The sequence below is a fragment of the Triticum aestivum genome, chromosome 5D (assembly GCF_018294505.1).
Source record: "Triticum aestivum cultivar Chinese Spring chromosome 5D, IWGSC CS RefSeq v2.1, whole genome shotgun sequence".
Taxonomy (NCBI): domain Eukaryota; kingdom Viridiplantae; phylum Streptophyta; class Magnoliopsida; order Poales; family Poaceae; genus Triticum; species Triticum aestivum.
The window spans coordinates 568453079-568460622 of record NC_057808.1 but is presented as its reverse complement, the minus strand read 5'-3'; the positions used below and the strand labels follow the sequence as shown (position 1 = coordinate 568460622).

General features: G+C 41.3%; 1 long non-coding RNA gene across 1 annotated transcript; it reads right to left on the bottom strand.

Annotated features, from left to right (window-relative positions):
• Nucleotides 1–6112: 6112 nt before the first annotated feature.
• On the bottom strand, nucleotides 6113–6765 carry LOC123126308 (uncharacterized). The gene is made up of 2 exons (XR_006461634.1): nucleotides 6415–6765; nucleotides 6113–6300 (listed from the first exon to the last, which is right to left on the bottom strand). It is a non-coding gene; the product is annotated as an uncharacterized lncRNA (long non-coding RNA).
• Nucleotides 6766–7544: the final 779 nt, after the last annotated feature.

Sequence of the window (7544 nt, the reverse complement as noted above, 5' to 3'; positions counted from 1 at the left end):
GTGTACCAGACCTATTGTGTACCTTGCCATGAGTTTGGCAAGGGGGTACGATAGTGATCCAGGAGTGGATCACTGGACAGCGGTCAAAGTTATCCTTGGAGAACTAAGGAAATATTTCTCATTTATGGAGGTGATAAAGAGTTCGTCATAAAAGGTTACGTCGATGCAAGCTTTTACACCGATCCGGATGACTCTGAGTCTTAATTTGAATACATATTGAAAGTGGGAGCAATTAGCTAGAGTAGCTCCATGCAGAGCATTGTAGACATAGAAAATTTGCAAAATACATATAGTTCTGAATGTGGCAGACCCGTTGACTAAACTTCTTTCACAAGCAAAACATGATCACACCTTAGTACTCTTTGGGTGTTAATCACATTACGATGTGAACTAGATTATTGACTCTAGTAAACCATTTGGGTGTTAGTCACATGGCGATGTGAACTAATCACATAAAGATGGGAACTATTGGTGTTAAATCACATGACGATGTGAACTAGATTATTGACTCTAGTGCAAGTGGGAGACTGAAGGAAATATGCCCTAGAGGCAATAATAAAGTTGTTATTTATATTTCCTTATATCATGATAAATGTTTATTATTCATGCTAGAATTGTATTAACCGGAAACTTAGTACATGTGTGAATACATAGACAAACGGAGTGTCCCTATTATGCCTCTACTTGACTAGCTCGTTAATCAAAGATGGCTAAGTTCCTAGCCATAGACATGTTTTGTCATTTGATGAATGGGATCACATCATTAGGAGAATGATGTGATGGACAAGACCCATCTGTTAGCTTAGGATAATTATCGTTTAGTTTTATTGCTATTGCTTTCTTCATGTGTTATACATGTTCCTCTGACTATGAGATTATGCAACTCCCGAATACTGGAGGAACACCTTGTGTGCTATCAAACGTCACAACGTAACTGGGTGATTATAAAGATGCTCTACAAGTGTCACCGAAGGTGTTTGTTGGGTTGGCATAGATCAAGATTAGGATTTGTCACTCCGTGTATCGGAGAGGTATCTCTGGGGCCCTCTCGGTAATGCACATCACTATAAGCCTTGCAAGCAATGTGACTAATGAGTTAGTTACGGGATGTTGCATTACGGAACGAGTAAAAAGACTTGCCGGTAACGAGATTGAACTAGGTATGATGATACCGACGATCGAATCTCGGGCAAGTAACATATCGATGACAAAGGGAACAACATATGTTGTTATGCGGTTTGACCGACGAAGATCTTCGTAGAATATGTAGGAGCCAATATGAGCATCCAGGTTTCGCTATTGGTTATTGACCAGAGATGTGTCTCGGTCATGTCTACATAGTTCTCAAACCCGTATGGTCCGCACGCTTAAACGTTCGATGACGATTTGTATTATGAGTTATGTGATTTGATGACCGAAGTTTGTTCGGAGTCCCGGATGTGATCACGGACATGACGAGGAGTCTCGAAATGGTAGAGAGGTAAAGATTCATATATTGGAAGGCTATATTCGGACATTGGAATGGTTCCGAGTGATTCGGGTATTTTTTGGAGTACCGGGGAGTTACGGGAATTCGCCGGGGGAAGTATTGGGCCTTATTGGGCTTTAGTGGAAAGGAGAGAAGGGCCACAAGGGGAGGCAGCGCGCCTCCCCATGGGCTGGTCCGAATTGGACTAGGAGGGGACGGCGCCCCCCTCTTTCCTTCTCCCTCTCGTCCTCCTTCCCTCTCTCCACCTCTTGGAAAAGGAAGGGGACTCCAACTAGGATTGGGAATCCTAGTTGGACTCCCCCTATAGGTGCGCCCCTCCTAGGCCGGCCTCCTGCTCCTCCCTCCTTTATATACGGGGGAGGGGGCACCCCTAAGGCACACCAAAGTTTCTCTTAGCCGTGTGTGGTGCCCCCCTCCACAGTTACACACCTCGGTCATATCGTCGTAGTGCTTAGGCGAAGCCCTGCGCCGGTAACTTCATCATCGCCGTCGCCACGCCGTCGTGCTGACGAAACTCTCCCTTGTCCTCAACTGGATCAAGAGCTCGAGGGACGTCATCGAGCTGAACGCGGAGGTGCCGTACTTCGGTACTTGGATCGGTTGGATCGCGAAGACGTTCGACCACATTAATCGCGTTACTAAACGCTTCCTCTTTCGGTCTACGAGGGTACGTGGATACATTGTCCCGTCTCGTTGCTATGCTTCTCCTCGATAGATCTTGCGTGATCGTAGGAATTTTTTTAAAATACTATGTTCCGCAACACTTATATCCCTATTTATACCCTTTCTCGGGGACCATAACGAACCTTACAAGCTCAATAAATTGTGATTCTTCACCTTTTCTTAGCGGGCTCGAATCTGGTAGTTTCTACTTCTGTTCTGGTCATACAATCAAAACTCTAGGGTCACTTACCTTGATAATTGTTTTTTTCTCCTATTAGCATTTCTTGGCAATCTTAGATAAGAGCGGACCAAGCCCAACCTCCAGTGCAGACCCAAAACTATATAGACTATTTTTCAGGCACACAATCACAACCAAGTTAATTTAGTTATACTAGCACATATGCCCGTGCGTTGCAACGGGAGAAAAATTAGTATGTATATGAAGTTAGTGAGAATTATATGTGCTAGCAAAATCCTGTGCGCATGTAAAAAAAAACATTTAGTTTCTCGGTTTCACCAGTGTGAAGTAATCAATCCGCTATTTTTCCATTCATTGATTGAGACTATTTAGGAGTTTTGTTACGTAATTGTACGTCAGAGAAGGCCCATTAATTATTCAATCTACTATTCCTTTCAATTGAGGAGATTTTAAGGTATCAAGTTTCTGAATATTGTACGAAACATGAACCATTTTTTAAATCCTGAACAGTTTTTTGAAAATTTTGTACACTTTCAGAAAAACGTGAACAAAATTTGAAATAGGAAAATCTTTTCAAATTCACAAACATTTTTTGAGAACATTCACTTTTTTTATAAAAATATGAACATTATTTCAATTTGTGAACTTTTTGTAGAACAGGAAAATGTGTTCAAAATTCATATTTTTTTGAAAATGTGTATCTTTTAACATTATTTTGAATTGTGAAAATTTCACTAAAACAAGATTATTTTTCGATTTTGGAGCATTTTTTAAATTTCCATTTCTTTTTAGAAATCTCAAACAATTTTGAAAACAATCAAGTTTTTTAAAAAAATGGGAAACTTTTTTGAAGTTCTGATTTTTTTCAAGATAGCACCAAAATTTTGTAATTCTAAACATTTTTTGTATTTTTTTTGAAATTCTGAAAGTTTTTTTGAGAAGTTTTAATTTATGAAATAAATTCTATAATAAAAAATAAACTTGGAAGAGAAAAAGGAGAATAAAAATAGTAGTAAAACACAGAAACAAAGAAAAATGGCCCATCCCATTATTCGTTGTCCTGTGCGAACCTCCGACTATTTCTCGCCCTGTGCGGAAAATAGAATTTCTCCCAGCTGCGTAGGCAGAAAAAATAAGTTGGCTGGCTTCATTGGGCCACAGCGTGCGGCCCAAGTACGAAATTCTGAAAAATCTTTTTTTTTTAGGAGAAGTACGCATAAGAATTTAGCACCATCTCGTGTAGATAAAAATACTTATCGGCGGTGAACGGATGAAAAAATTAGGCAGACACAACTTGCTTTATTAGTAGAAGAATATATAGATATAGATATAGACTAGTTAACTGCCCATGCATTGCATCGGGACATAAGAAATCATGTGAAACATGTATATCTCTAAGATCCTCGTGCACATTAAACAATATTGTCAACATTTGATTCACCATGTTATAAATCACCCTTCTTCGTCATCTTCACCACTATCTCCACTCCCCATCCCAAACTCATCACCGTCGTTAATGGCACATCCGGCTATCAATCAAATTTTAGGCAAGGGGAGACATGGTAGCTTCAGAAAATATGAGAAAATTTAGTAGCTTTAGAGAAGTTTTAGGGTGAATATGAAACATAAGTAGTGCTAAATATTTAATGGCATGGTACAACATGTTATAACTCACACTGAAGGTATAAACACCAGAAAGGGTTCTTCTTACGAAAGGGTTATCATTGCGTACAATTCGATGTAGGCATAGAACATACTCTCTCTGTAAGCATTTATAAGTTATTAAGTTGTGACCTATAACGTCTTATAAAAGCTGACTGGAAACACTATGCACACGACACTTTGGCGGACGATTTCTAGATGAAGCTGTGATCAATGGCACTAATGCATGAAGCCAAACTGATGGATGGCTGCTAACATGTGTCATGCATAAATCGGCCGCCAAGATGTCGTCTATGTAGCAGTGCTCAAAGCTGACAAAGGGAGAAAATTTCTAAAGTGCAATACCAATTACACAAGATTTTCAAGTGCCTCTAGTTGTCCTTCTATCCGTACAGCGCGTACTTGCAGCTTAGATTGTATTCCATCTCTCCAAATGGGGGAACATAACTGCAGGGTAAGCATGAGTTATATTAGGACTCGAGGATGCACATGATGCAAGCAAAAAAAATGGCAGTTGCAGCCTCTGGCATGGAATGAATTTATCGTACTGACCGGTCAGGCAAATGTATTTGGTAAAGGCCGATGTAATCCACACCCAGCCCGCGCAAACAACAACAATGATCACAAAAGGAAAGCATATCATCATATAATATGAACAGGAATATTACTAAGTAAGCAAATGATTCCTGGAGAAACATGTACAGTGTTGCTAACAATGTGCATGCCCAACAATGGTGATAAAACTTGTTGTGAAAGCGTCATCAGAGAAGCACGTAAGCAAGCAACTCCTTTCATAGTCCCATAGGTTAGAAGAGGAGCGGCAAATTAGAATGGAAGACAGAACATCCATGCATCAAAATCCTTAAATAAAACAAGAAGCCCTATGATTCACACCCATGTAAAGGGAATAGAATTTTCTTGGAAAGATCCCACACCTTATTCCCTGTCATTATACCTTAGACTCTAAAGCCTTTTATCTTCGGGGTGTCTTGCTGTGGCTCTATTTTCTGCATTTCCTGTAAATTTTAGCAATACGCGGCGGCATCTGTCCTCGGTCCAAGGCTGAGCTACATAACGATGGCACCACTGACATTGTGATCACAAGTTCCAGGAAAATCAGCCGTGACATGGTGAAGAATTCAAGCTCCCATCAAAGTGAGACTAATTCCAAAGTGAACCTATCACCATGCCAAAATCTGCATGAAAAGTCTTACCATTGTCTTCCTAAGCATCCCAACACAATAACTTAGTAAACATCGTGAATCATACATAGAACAATTGCATTAATGGTCCAAGATTTACTTAGTCTCATAGATGTGGTGATTCTTGCAAGATAAATTATTTTCCAAATTTAGTTATTGTGTTGATTTGCAAGGCTTTACTCCTTTTCTATCTTGAATTTTTTTTAAATCTTCGTGTTTTTCTCCGATTGCAAGGAAAGATGATGCTACATTGCACGTAGACATAACACTATGCAAATTATGCTCAAAGCAAGAATAATTACTAAGTGAATTTTTCAACAGAAAATGAAATGCAAAATATGAAAATAAACAGAAGAGATGTATTTGCTCTTCTTGAGCCACCGCAATCTTGTTAATCCGTTGCGACAACCACCTCCTCTCGAACCAATTGTTCATCTTGTCCACCTCTGCCATCTAACACACCGCCACCTTCGTCTCCACGTCCTCCTCCTTCACCTGCTACATCTTCACTGGCAGTGTCGTGCCCCTCGGGACAACCTCCAGGTCAATCTATGACACCCTGCTGTTGATGCCGCTCCTGCTGGCTGGTGTGGCGATGTAAATTTATACTTCACTGTATACTACATATCTAACATTAATCGATGAGTATGCATGCATTCAGTACAAAGGCTTATGAAAGTATACTCCTGCAGTTGTTCTTGAACATGTGAAATAGTTTTTCTCAAGTAAAATGAACAATCATTCCTCAACTTGCTTCTGGACATTAACAAAGCTGCATATAATCTTGTTAGTACAATTCCATAGAAGGAACTACTGTACAACAGAAAAATGAAAACATTAAATGGTGGATAAATTGAACCGATCATGGCATAGCAGCGAAATTCCAAACAATATATGTATCACTTGAATTCTTTAATTTTGGATACTGAAAAGATACACATGAATATGTCAGACTGATATGAACACTAATATTGTGCGTAGGAATTCTTGCAACAGGATAGCAAGACGACCTAGGGCTTCGCGTGAGAACACGATGCACAGACTGGCACTTCCGATTCCTGACTCGGTGGCTTCGCGTGTGGAGGCTGCACGACGTGAGGAGGTGGCACCACATGAGGAGGCGAGAACAGGATGAGAAAATCTCATCCGTGAAGTGCCTGCAGCACAACTACACAACCAATTCGAAATCAGGAACTAACCTGGACAATCAGGGGAGGAAGTAGGGGCTACATGAACTGTGAGAGGAAGGAGAGGACCGGCGACAGAGGATCCGACGGCGTCCTGATCGGCAGTATGTATGCCTGGGGGACGAACCCGGCGGCGGCGGCGGAAGGCCAGGAGCTCTGGCCAAAGCCCCCATTGACGCCGTCGACGAAGTAGTTCTGAACGGCGGCAACGAATCCTTGGGTCCCCGCGTCGGTGACCTCGGGTCGTCGCTGGCGAGTGGTCGCCGGCGCGTGATGGGGAGGCGCAAGCACGTACGTCCGACGTTCGGCGGGAGATTGGAGACAGAAACGCGAGATGGGAAAGAGAGAGAGAGGGGACGGGGGGCGCCGATGCCGTCGCCCTAGATCGCGGGGATAGCGCTAGGAGGGGGCGTGCGTTAGGCGAGAGGGAGGCAGGCGGAAAAATCGGGACATGGAAAACTAAATCGGTGGCAAGTGGAGGTGGCCCAAACAAGTGAGGATGGATCGACGAAACGAATGACGTAAGAGGGGAAACGGAACCTTACGATTTTTTTAGATATATATATAGTAGAGATAAGTTGACGTTTTCCTTGGCTTTAGCGCAATCTTCTCTTGTATGTCAATCAATCTGCTAGTCCATCCACTTAAATCTGGTGGCTATGAATTTGATGACTTGGGCAGCCGCCGGTGCCATCTTCTCTGCTATATGTACATCAATCAACTTGGAGGCATATACGTCAATCAATCTTGACGTTATGTTTTTTTTTGGACAACGCTAACGCCCACATGTATGGTGTGAGCCAAACCCATGCCAAATAACACACAGACTGCGCCACGTCACCGCATTTATGTATATGGAAATCTTTTGGATTTTCAGTTTTTAAAATGTTTTATCTCTTAAATAAAAAATCCGATTGAAGATCTGTTTTCACTATTAAATCCCTCGCGGCGAGATCTTCGAAACTAGATCTCATATCAATATATTTTGACGAATTTTTTTGGGTTAAAAGTTACCATGTCTATTGCACATAAATTGCCATGGTGTTTACGCTGAAGTTGCCATGATATGTTTCAGCTATTTTTTACATTTAAAAGTAAATTTTGACATATTATAAAACGGGGAATTAAGAGACTAGACTTGC